Source organism: Haliotis cracherodii, unplaced genomic scaffold, assembly GCF_022045235.1.
Source record: "Haliotis cracherodii isolate W230 unplaced genomic scaffold, xgHalCrac1.p SCAF_15, whole genome shotgun sequence".
NCBI lineage: Eukaryota > Metazoa > Mollusca > Gastropoda > Lepetellida > Haliotidae > Haliotis > Haliotis cracherodii.
In genome coordinates this window covers 845,670-858,076 of record NW_027266270.1, presented here as the reverse complement: position 1 = coordinate 858,076, position 12,407 = coordinate 845,670, and the positions used below count along the sequence as shown (strand labels likewise).

The 12,407-nt window shown below is 40.4% G+C and overlaps 1 protein-coding gene across 9 annotated transcripts in view; it reads left to right on the top strand.

The window, feature by feature from the left end:
* The first annotated feature begins 978 nt into the window (after nt 1-978).
* The window catches only part of LOC139462153 (splicing regulator ARVCF-like), a 118,111-nt gene continuing 106,682 nt past the window's right edge, over nt 979-12,407 (top strand). For 7 of the 9 annotated variants that reach the window (XM_071243666.1, XM_071243664.1, XM_071243665.1 and 4 more), the window contains exon 1: nt 1,183-1,290. The gene's annotated coding sequence lies outside the window, so the exon portion shown is untranslated. Of the gene's footprint in view, nt 1,062-1,182; nt 1,291-1,459; nt 1,685-12,407 lie in introns of those variants that run through there. The other 2 variants (XM_071243660.1, XM_071243661.1) reach the window with 2 other exon arrangements.

Genomic DNA, 12,407 nt, shown 5'->3' with positions numbered 1-12,407 from the left:
TAACTTACCGGATTTGATGTGAGCTGATAGATTACTGATATTATCAACTTGGTTAAACACTGTGTCCATTCGTGTCTAGATCTCTCCGGTATGTTGCCTACCCCCAGGGCACTGTTCCCGTGGGACCCCTGCCCCAGCACCCTACTGCCGGTCGTTAGAGGCGACCTAGTTCGCTGGATCAGGTGGACAGACGCTGAGACTTGACTGATTGCGTATTATATATGTTTGTTTGTTGTTTAACGCCGCACTCAGCGATATTACCACTATTTGTAAACAACCAAATCTGGACCAGACAATCCCAGTGATTGATATCATGAGCATCGATCTACGCAAATGGGATAACATGACATGCATCAATCAAGTCAGCGATCCTGACCACTCGATCCCGTTAGTCGCATCTTACGGCAAGCATAGTCGACTTTTACGACAAGCATAGGTTACTGAAGACCTATTATAACCCGTAACTTCACGAGTCGATTGCGTATGAGGCCTCGATGGCGTCGGATGTTGCTGGTGTGTTCAGTCACTGGTTTGCCGTGTTTAGAATCGAAAATAAACACGTCGTTGTGATATAGATCTCGGTGAAATATTTATGACTGTGATTTTAAACTATATACCCTCGCGAACCTCATATATCTGTACATAGGTCCTCTCCCATCTCAACAAAAATATGCGATAAGTTCCGTGTTCACAATATAGCTTAATAGCCAAGTCAGTCGCTGTAGTAGCATTGTAGACAGAGATACATGATTACTGTTTGGCCGATTATCGATTTACGTACCACGCATAATATATTTTAAGTACCATGTCTATCTCATAAACAAACGCTTCTCGCGGTGCCGACTCGATGTCACACACACATACGTAGAAGGTGTTTTGAAAGTTCCTCTCCCCTCCCCAACTCGTCCTACCTGTTTTCACCTGTTGTCTGATGGCAAAACGTAGTTTGCCACCAGGCGGCGTTGGGATCGCTGTTAGCTTTGTTAGACAGACACCCTACAAGAGGGTACGTTTTTGGACAGTACTTTGCATCAATTTCGTTGTCTCGTTTGGATAGAAGGGTAAGTTGCTATAATGTCGGCTTGCTCACTATTTAGAGCACCATTTCACACCTTCCTTTGCCTTGTCCATTATGCGTGCGACAATCTGAAAGTCTTTGTCGGTGGGGGGAGGTCGCTGGAAGAACCAGCCAAAGAGGTCACGTTTGATTGACAAGCAGTGTATATTCGATTTCAGACAAGCATTTCTCGTGGATTTTGAACGTATACCAGGTTTATGTACATGTGAAAGGTGAGTTTCAATCTTAAGAATGTTCACCCAGCTCGCACAATTACATCCTCCAACGATTAACGTGTCCAAACTGTGAACCGGACGGGTTCTCGTGCGCACTTTCCACGCGACTGTGGTCTCCTGCAGCCTCGGAGCAATTTCGGCATTCCATGTTTACAAAATGCTCGGAATAACCAGCCATAATCAAGGATATTGCCCGTGTTGTGCATAATATGTGTACGCCATTGTGAGGTGCCTGTACAAATGGAATATTACTTACACTGGATGTAAAGACGTCGAGCCGATTTGTTTATACACATTGTGTGGGTTTACCTGTATGTCGGGCCAAACTGAATAGTCAACGTACGCTATAATTATCATGGCCGACTGTTGAAGTGTCGTGCTATTTCTCCAGGTGAGTCACAGTATCTGGGACACGAGTTCCCGAGTGTATCATGTCTACTGCTTGTGTGACACTGCTTGGCTGATTGGGCTCTTCAGCCAACTCCAACAACTGTCAACCAAAAATTCCTCACCTGAAGAAAATGCAAAATCGATTTCCACAGTGTGCTAATCGTGTGTTGGGGACTCTACCATCCAACTAATTCAACTTCTGCCCCATTGTTCACATAAGATTGTTTTTATCAGACTTTTTACATTGCACAATTGTGTCTATTTATCAATGCATGCAAATATTTTACACATCACACTATCATTGGACTGTGCCCACTGTTTATTGTAAACACTGATTGGCCTAGCTGTGATTAGTTTGAATTGACGACAGGTAGTGTAAATCTTTTGGGATATTTGCAAGAATATCTAATGACTTATGATTTAATGCATTTCTTAGTGTTCAAGGGTAAGACAATGAAAACTGCTGACAGTGTTGGTGTTTGCAGAGGTAAATGGTATGTCTGTTTCAATGTGGACATTTTGCACATTCTGTCAAGATAAGGCCATGGAGGGTTTGGCAGGCTAACATGGACACAGCACGTAGTATTGTTTTGTCTTAACTTGAACTATCTTGGATGTGGTGGCAAGTGGGACACAGGGCTAACATCTTCGTGTCAAGTGCTCCAGTGGAACAAAGTCCTACCTCAATTTGGGGGGGGGGGGGGGGGAGTCAAAACTATTTGGATAGGGATTGGATTTAGACTTTTAAGTTAATTGGTGATTTCAACTCAAAGATATTTTCAGTTATGTCTTAAAATCTTAAATGGCATGCTCTGTTTAATCCTGAATTTGGTTAATTAGCTGTTGGTTTCCTGTAACATACTTACACCAGTGGAGCGATAAGCTTCCTCTTTCAAGCAAGATGTAATTTGTTGATTGTGTAAACAGTTACCTCGTTAACACCTGTCTGGCAGCTCCGTCAGCCAATCAGACCTTCTGGGAACTGTGGCAATATTTTGGGAAATTACATGTGATTATGAAATCAAGAGATGGCCAAGGGTAAACTGTTCTGCAAACTGCCAACCAATTAGTTAGTCCAGTGTTGAATGCCTGCTTACATACACACTCCCACTTGATAGTGCACATAGGTATCATGTTACCTGTGCATATTACCTGGCAGGTCAGTGTTACCTGTATATATGTACCTGGCTGATCAGTGTTACCTGTATATATGTACCTGGCAGGTCAGTGTTACCTGTATATATGTACCTGGCTGGTCAGTGTTACCTGTATATATGTACCTGGCTGTTCAGTGTTACCTGTATATATGTACCTGGCTGTTCAGTGTTACCTGTATATGTGTACCTGGCTAGTCAGTGTTACCTGTATATATGTACCTGGCTGGTCAGTGTTACCTGTATATATGTACCTGGCTGGTCAGTGTTACCTGTATATATGAACCTGGCTGGTCAGTGTTACCTGTATATATGAACCTGGCAGATCAGTGTTACCTGTATATATGAACCTGGCTGGTCAGTGTTACCTGTGTATATATACCTGGCTGGTCAGTGTTACCTGTGTATATATACCCGGCTGGTCAGTGTTACCTGTATATATGTACCTGGCTGGTCAGTGTTACCTGTATATATGTACCTGGCTGGTCAGTGTTACCTGTATATATGTACATGGCAGGTCAGTGTTACCTATATATATGTACCTGGCTGGTCAGTGTTACCTGTATATATGTACCAGGCTCGTCAGTGTTACCTGTATATATGTACCTGGCTGGTCAGTGTTACCTGTATATATGTACCTGGCTGTTCAGTGTTACCTGTATATATGTACCTGGCTGGTCAGTGTTACCTGTATATATGTACATGGCAGGTCAGTGTTACCTATATATATGTACCTGGCTGGTCAGCGTTACCTGTATATATGTACCTGGCTGGTCAGTGTTACCTGTATATATGTACCAGGCTTGTCAGTGTTACCTGTATATATGTACCTGGCTGGTCAGTGTTACCTGTATATATGTACCTGGCTGTTCAGTGTTACCTGTATATATGTACCTGGCTGTTCAGTGTTACCTGTATATATGTACCTGGCTGGTCGGTGTTACCTGTATATATGTACATGGCTGGTCAGTGTTACCTGTATATATGTACATGGCTGGTCAGTGTTACCTGTATATATGAACCTGGCAGGTCAGTGTTACCTGTATATATGAACCTGGCTGGTCAGTGTTACCTGTGTATATACCTGGCTGGTCAGTGTTACCTGTATATATGTACCAGGCTTGTCAGTGTTACCTGTATATATGAACCTGGCTGGTCAGTGTTACCTGTATATATGTACATGGCTTGTCAGTGTTACGTGTGTATATGCCTGGCTGGTCAGTGTTACCTGTGTATATACCTGGCTTGTCAGTGATACCTGTGTATATACCTGGCTGGTCAGTGTTACCTGTGCATATACCTGGCTTGTCAGTGTTACCTGTGTATAAACCTGGCTGGTCAGTGTTACCTGTGTATATACCTGGCTGGTCAGTGTTACCTGTGTATATACCTGGCTGGTCAGTATTACTTGTGTATATACCTGGCTTGTCAGTATTACCTGTGTATATACCTGGCTGGTCAGTGTTACCTGTGTATATACCTGGCTGGTCAGTGTTACCTGTGTATATACCTGGCTGGTCAGTGTTACCTGTGTATATACCTGGCTGGTCAGTGTTTAATGTGTATCTGGCGTAACACTTGATTGTGTGGAGTTGGTTCGTGATGTAATAATGCAAACTTGCCCCCGACACATTGCAATTGTTACTGGCAATAATAGCAATAGCTGACATAACTCTACCAGACAAGCGATAATTTCAATAGATGAAGATGAAAATTACCAATATCAACTCTTCAGTTAATATAAAGACATGAAACTTTTTATAGATAATTACTTCTTTATCAGTGATTTATTTTGCCAGGCATTGACCTGTCGAGAAAACAAATAACTCTCCCTGTTCAAGCATCATAGCTCCGGTCCAAATATTTCCAGAACATGATTCATCATTTTTATAGGTAATGGGTCTCTTGAATCATTAATGTTTTCATCAGTCTGGACCCCGGACTGGAGTTGGTATTTCTGGAGATCTCAATATAAGAGGGCATGGAGGGCCCGTTGTCTGAGGTGCTGCCATTCACTGTGAGGGGTTATATCCCTTGGTCGTGCCAGGAACCTGTGATCATGGTTTGACCTGATTGTGTTTCTTGGTTTGTCAGCAGTGATGTAAAGGAAGTACTGTTCAAAGTGGCGTTAGGTCCAACTCACTCACTCACTCACTCATAGTAAGGTCTGACGAGAGGAATGTTATTAGTTTTTGTTTAATGGGCAAATGAAGGATGAATGGAAATGTAGTTTGTTTTTTCATTTTTAAATATGAAATGAAAATGTGTAAAAGAAATAGTGTTCCTTAATTTTCATTACACATTCAGGGTTCACTCCAGGAATTTTCTGACACTGGCCCTTTATCATGTTTATGTGTAGATTTACAATATTCCAGAGGTACCCCCACACTTGCCTGAACAGCACAATGCTAAAATGCCCCATTGTATTTGAAAATCTGGGCGTTTTTTCAAATTTGAAGGCAAAAAGCACAAGGCCTGCACCCTAGAATTATTATACAAGACAAGAATTTATGTAAATTCTATTAAAGTACATTCTCTGAGAATGTTGTACTTAAACAATGTCTATGCCTGTACCAACAATTTAATGGCAGTGTAGACTGATGATTAGCTGAAAAGCTAAAGGTTAATAAAGAAATGAATTGATTTGACTATATTTCTAACAGTGCTCCCAGAAAGATGCTTCCATTCCCAATGCATCAGAATACCGAGTACACTGTGTCATGAGGATCTATGTCCGAGCTCTATTGTCTACGCAACAATGCTTCTATTCTTGCCACCTGTTTTAACAGTACAGCGAAGAACACCCTCCCTGGCCCTGAACACAGGTTGCTAGTAATTGGCAAGATTTAAATTTGAATTGACTATGGATGTAATTACCTCCCCTTGTTGACGGAGTGAGGAATTTCAGAGGTGAATGTTTGTGTATAGTGTGTGTCTTTGTTGTGCCAAATCTGTCCGTGCAGCCACATTCCAGGAGTGTGTGGAGCGAGAGAGGCCAAGAGATAGACAGAGAGAGAGAGAGGGGTGTCCAGTGAAGCTGTGTTCTGTTGTGTCTCAGCACTGTACCTACAAAATGTATTTCCCCAAAGAATAAAAAGTTTTGAATGACAACTGATTATATATTCAAGATGGTCAGTCTTGAATAGTTGTGTGATCTTGTCTTTGTTGTCAGGGTTTCTTTTACTTGTTGAAAAAATAGGATGATAATCATTTGTGTGTTGGTATTGTATTATTCAAGGGAGGATATTATGATCTGATATAATATAGCCAGCATCTCCTTGTCTCCTCGGTATGTTGCTCTTACTGTACCGTTCTCAAAGACAAAATGTTCAACTTTAATTCTCCACAAATCTGTGAACTATATTTTTTGTAATTTCATTTCTATCGAGTTAAATTTCAAACCATTTCAACCCTTTTCTAAATCCAGATTTTCAATGCGTCATGGTAATGCCGTAGATGAAGTTGAGCAACTTGTGATGAAACGTGAGGCTATGTACCAGCATGACATCTAGTAGTAGTAGTACTTACAAGGAAGTACTTGCAAGGAAAGAGGAAAGATGTGTTTATTAAGATATTGACAATGGATGCTAAATCAGTATTTATTTTGTTCATTGCATGGAATTGTTAGCTCTCTTGCAGTGAATGAGTCTACCTTCAGTCAAAATCACTTTTCTCAATACTCTAGCCTTGCTCCAAGGCTGTACTGAAAGACAAGTCGATGGATGTGTAGTAAATCTATCCATATAATAGGCAAGTCCAGATAAGTGGATGTCAGTCTCTTGTAGGGACGACTTGTTCTTATTATTTATATAATCTAGAAATTATGATTTAAACTAATAGTTAGTGCCTTGGAGACTTGTGCAAGTCTACCAGTACTCAAGCTTTCCAACGTAGGAATCTGGTCAGTTCCTCTTTCAGGTTCATAGATGCAGGGTGGTGGTCTACTGGTTAAGGTGTTCACTCCTCATGCCAAGGGTCCAGGTTTGATTCCCTGATGGTCATAAGAGGTATGGCTAGGTTCTAGCATGTCTAGTGTGCCCATTATACAGAGAGCTGGAATATTGCTAAATGTGGGCGTAGATCCCTACATTCCCAGTTGGATAAACCATATCTTACTTCAAAGGTCGAGACACCAATTCAGTAGCATCATAAAACTGCACAATATACCTAGAAAAGGGAAGTACGTTTTGAAGATCTGCCCCTGATTGTTTTGGACTGTGTCCTTCTCCTTCATCACACTGGCTACTTGTAGAGAGTGGAGTCGGAAGCAATCACTTGAGACAGTTGTCATGAATATGAATAGCTTCAGTACTACACTGTGTCCATTCTCAAACCTATCATGACTATAGCTGGCTGGAAATTCAGAGTGAAAGACACTTATTTAAAGAGGAACATTCTGTTGCTATAGAAACATCATCATCAGTTGGTGTGTGTGGGATTTAAGACGACTTCGACATGGCATGCATTGTAGCAGCTCATGAAGTCAGCTATGCAGGAAGTCAGTTCAGATTGATCGAGTTGATTTCTGGGGCTGATGTCGTATTACTGGGGATCTATTAGATAGGACAAATGGCTTTTTGCACAGAAAACAAAGCTTTGATCCAAGCAGTAGAAACATGGTGTGTTGGTGTGGGAGTGCTTGCAGTGAGCTGGGTTGTCACAAACTTGATAGGGCCCTGCATGGAGTGTTCACAGGGTAGATTTGTGGGTGTTTTTTCGTGGACAACCCAATAAATACCGATCATTATTATTTTTCTTATGCCATTTTTTTCATGTCATTCGATAACTAGTAGAATGATCAATAACTGTACTTAATTTTGTTTTATTATTTTCACAAATAATGCTTGTAGAGACATTTATGTGCAACATGCAGAAATCCATGGTCCACTGACAGACCGTCACGCATACGAGTGACCCCCCCTCCATGCTCTCAGGTGGTCACTTGTACGCGAGACGGGAGAGCCGTCTCGCGTACACATTACGTCCTCTACTGCTGATGGCTGAAATAACAGTTTCACAGTGTTTCCTGTCAGGTTTGCATCCGTTACTATGGTTACTCTGAATGGTAAAAACTCTGTACCAATTTGTTGCATATCCCTGCTAGTATTTGCTCCTATTTATGTTATATATTTAGTTAAGTAACATTTTGATGGTGTGTGATAAATTAATGTAGCTGCCAGTCTGAATTAGAAATGGAGGTTCATATTTTACACGTTTGAGGATGCCATTACCCTTATTTTCTACTAATGATGTGAACAGTTTCTTTGCTTTTCTCTTTAACTAAATGACAGGTTTGTCTTTATCCAGTAATTCTACTTTCTTTACACAAATACAATCAAGGAAAATTGAAATCGCAAGAATATTTTTGAGATTTGACTTGAGCAGTCCTCTATGTCTTGATGAATGCCTCGTGAGATGTTACTTTAGACTCCATGGCACCTCACATATCAAGTCTTGAGAGTAGAACCCAGGGTTTTATGAGTGGCTAATGACCACCTTGTCCGCTGTGCCAGCCAGGAAAGAGATGACTGTTCACTGTACACAGGAGTAGTTATGACTGATGCCCGTGAAGATCCGGGTTACAATAGGTCTTGCTTGGCGACTTACATGATCCAGACTTGAATATTTACAGGTCGCCGTCATATAGCTGGAATATTGCTGAGTGCCGGGTTAGACAACAAACAAACAAACAAACAAACAAACAAACAAACCAACTTGTGATTGCTAGAGATGGGTGTCCTATACATGCTGTAGTCGTGATGTCCTTGTCACTCCAGTGACATGATTATTATGGCTCAGTATGACGATAACCATAATCTGGAGTACAAGCTATCTATGATCTTGATATGTAGCCGTTTAGAAGTCATTCAGAAACATAAATTTAAGGTAACATTTTTTCAATAAGTGTGTCCTGTTTCATCAAACGTGTTAACATAACAAAAGTGTTTTGTGTGTGATATTATTTTTTATAGCCACTGTTACCATGGTTACAGCATATACTTGAGGAGATCAGAAGTTCAAACGATCGCACGTCAAGTCATGGTTGATGAAAAATATTGTCCGTTAATTTCGCTGTCTGTATTCTTAGCCAAGTGTGATTACATAGATTAATGGCTATTATTTGTCGTTGCTGGTGTAACCTTTAGGGAAGGCATGGTTATTAGTCTGACAGGATAAGAAGAGTAATTAGACTTCAAACGAATGTCAGGAAGCTTGTGGAGAACCCTATTGGTATTTCTTCTCATATTTTCCGACTGTTTTTAGTCAGTGTAGACAAAAGTTCGTTATTTTATACAGTATATAATTTCATCTCATAACCTGAATATGAAACTGATCTTGCATCTTATTGTTCTTGATGGAATAGTTTGGTGCATGGTATTGTAACCATGGTAACCATGGTTATTACTGTAGGTGGGTATTATACCCCGCCATGAAGTGGGGCGGGGGGTGTAAGAACAGAGTTCGCCTGTCCATCGTTCCATCTTTGTCGGTCTGTCCACCCGTCTGCCTCTCAACATGCTCAAGGGGGATAATTTTTTTGTTGAAAACTATTTAAGATTGAGAAAGGAAATTTTTCACACTGATATTACTGGTCATGATCTTAGATGAGTTTGAAATATTTTTTTAGTTAAATTATTATGGCCCTTGCTCTGTGCTTTCTAGAGTGCAATGGGGACAATTTTTCTCAGAAAATACTGAAATTACATGAGTCAACGTTTGTATGCTTGTCTTAGAGATACTTGTCAAGCTGGGTTCGAAAATTGGTGCCGTAAATTATTTGTTTACAGAGTTATGGCCCTGGCTCCATGCTTTTCAATTTCATATTTAATCATGCTAATAATATTTTGTGATGACATAACTGTCTCTTTTTAAGGCTTTATAGGCTTCTATATATAGTTTATATTCACAACTATATGAACAAACAAAATTCTAATGTGCCCCATGGCGGAGGGATAGTGAAAACGCTGTTTTCTTGTTTCTTTTTGCTATGACACAGATTGACTGTTCATATATATATGGTAATATATATGTTGCTGTCCATATTTTCATCATGCAATGTTTACTATCTGGCTGTTATATTGACAGATTTGAGCAAATATGTAAACTTTGAAAAATGTTTATTAACTTTTCCCGTCCATCTAAACAACCAGACAGCACCTGAAGGTAGTTGTGTGAAAAGTAGGATATTCTCATTCATCATTCCATGTGTAATCTTTTAAAGACAGAAATAATTGTGGTGTATTTACTTCTTGTCAGTCGTAGTGTTTAACTGATTAAGGTCAACAATTAGCCCTCATTGGCACCTGTGTTATATTTAGAGACCAGGTTTAAATATTTTCCCACCTTGGGAGGGTGTACTGTGTAGCTAAGCTAGCAGCCCCTGGCTACATCACACCTGGCTTCTAAACACAGGCTGCCCCAATGTCATTTGTTTTCACTTTTTATGTGGCTAGTGGTTGCAAATTTCAAATTTGAATGGAAAACAATGATGCTACAGAAAGCAGCTTGTGTCCGACTGTTTCACTGGATGGATCTGTGTTTTGTCAGATGTTGTGAGAAACTATTACACACTTTGTCGGGGCAGTGTCGGTTGTCAGGGCAGTGTTGGTTGTCAGGGCAGTGTCGGTTGTCAGGGCAGTGTCGGTTGTCAGGGCAGTGTTGGTTGTCGGGGCAGTGTCGGTTGTCAAGGCAGTGTTGGTTGTCGGGGCAGTGTCGGTTGTCAGGGGGGTGTTGGTTGTCAGGGCAGTGTTGGTCGTCAGGGCGGTGTTGGTTGTCAGTGTCGGTCGTCAGGGCAGTGTCAGTCGTTAGGGCAGTGTTGGTTGTCAGGGCAGTGTCTGTCGCCAGGGCAGTGTCGGTTGTCTGGGAAATGATGGTCAACAGTTGGTATGTCATAACTTGAGACAATGTGTATTGGTCGGTCAGAATGGCTGGTGGGTCGAGTAACTCTATGTCGTACATGATAAAGGATTTCTACATATTTAATGTGAGTAATATGTTTTTATTATGCAACATATTTTTCTACATCAGTTCTAGTTCCAGCAGATCACCCAAGGGTCTGTAACCATAATAGTTTATTAGTTATAAATATTTTGTAGACTAAAAATTAAATTCATGAATGACTTTCTAAATTTTGCTGATGACTTTCACAGACACAGTAAGTTGTGATGGCCCCCAGTAATTGTTATATTTCACGACACATGTTGAAAATTTTGCATCATTTCAATCCAAACAATAACAATAAGCCCGCAGAATGAAGTATTCATCGAATGAATTGCTTAGATTGAAAGCATGCTGTCACATGGGCGTCATGTGACGGCACAGAACAGCGCTCTTTTAGTCCAATAGTTGTGACTGCAGACACTACTTGGAGTACAACTGACCTGCATCGTGACACTGACTTCTGAAATAGGTTTCACTCGGCATGTTTCTCATTGTCTTGAGTCATACATCAGGGCGATGAGGACGGGGATGTCTTCTGTTGTCTGTGTGTACGACATCGACATGTCATTATGTGCTGTGAAGTCTTGGCGGAATTCACATGTCGACTGTGGCGGACATCAAGCCAAACCATCGCAGGAATGTTGTGTTTTTGTCACAGAATTGTATAATTAACACTTTCTGGGTTTGGAGGTGGGAGAACAGGGGAATAATCTGCCCAGTCTGCACGATGAATGCTTCAGGTGCTTATCTGGGGTATTTTTAGCGCCGGGAATGTTTTGTATAACTTGCTAAATATTTGATTAATCAAAGCATAATACATTAAGGGAAAATGTATAATGACAAGGCCAACACGTGACCTTGACCCAGATGAATTAAGAATGAAGAATTTTTATTGTACAGAAGGGCAGGGTAGAAACTATCTACATATGGGGGTAAATATAACTATAAACATGAGAGGTAGGAAGGCATGATGTACATTATATATGAGATATTCCATATTTTCATTAATGGTGTATAAACATTTATAGATATCATGAGGTAGCTGGCAGCGTACACTTTAATAATGTATAGTAATGTTGTAGTTAAGATTTAAGGTCATATCTAGTCTGTCTTACAGACCCTGATACAAATATATATCAAATACAGCCCATGCAAGTCTATAATGTTTGGCAAGTCTAGATTACTGCAGCATGAAAATGAAGAGAGTCACTGGGCTCCCTTTTATGATATTTTTATTAAGATAACTGAACAACTGTTTTTTTTTCTGTACGATCTGTTCATTTCCGAGACTAGATGTTAGTCTAGGTCATATCTACATGTGTTTATTATAGAGGTTTTTTTAATAAACATGTCAGAGATAATATGTGAAACATATTTTGCTTTTTCAGGTCAGGGGTTCAGGATACATGCAAAGATTTTATTATCATTTAAAGATTTTGGCGGTTGAATAAATCTAGTGTTTGAAGAAGTAACTGTCTTTCGTACCGTTAAATTGGGCAGTACAAACAGAGTTTTTCGCCTTCTATCTTGTTTAAGGTAAATAATTTACATATTCTTTGGTCGACAGGCGTGTTAGTGTGTTTTGTTGAGTGAGGGTATTTGTAACTTGGCCACAGGTCTGTTTGGGTC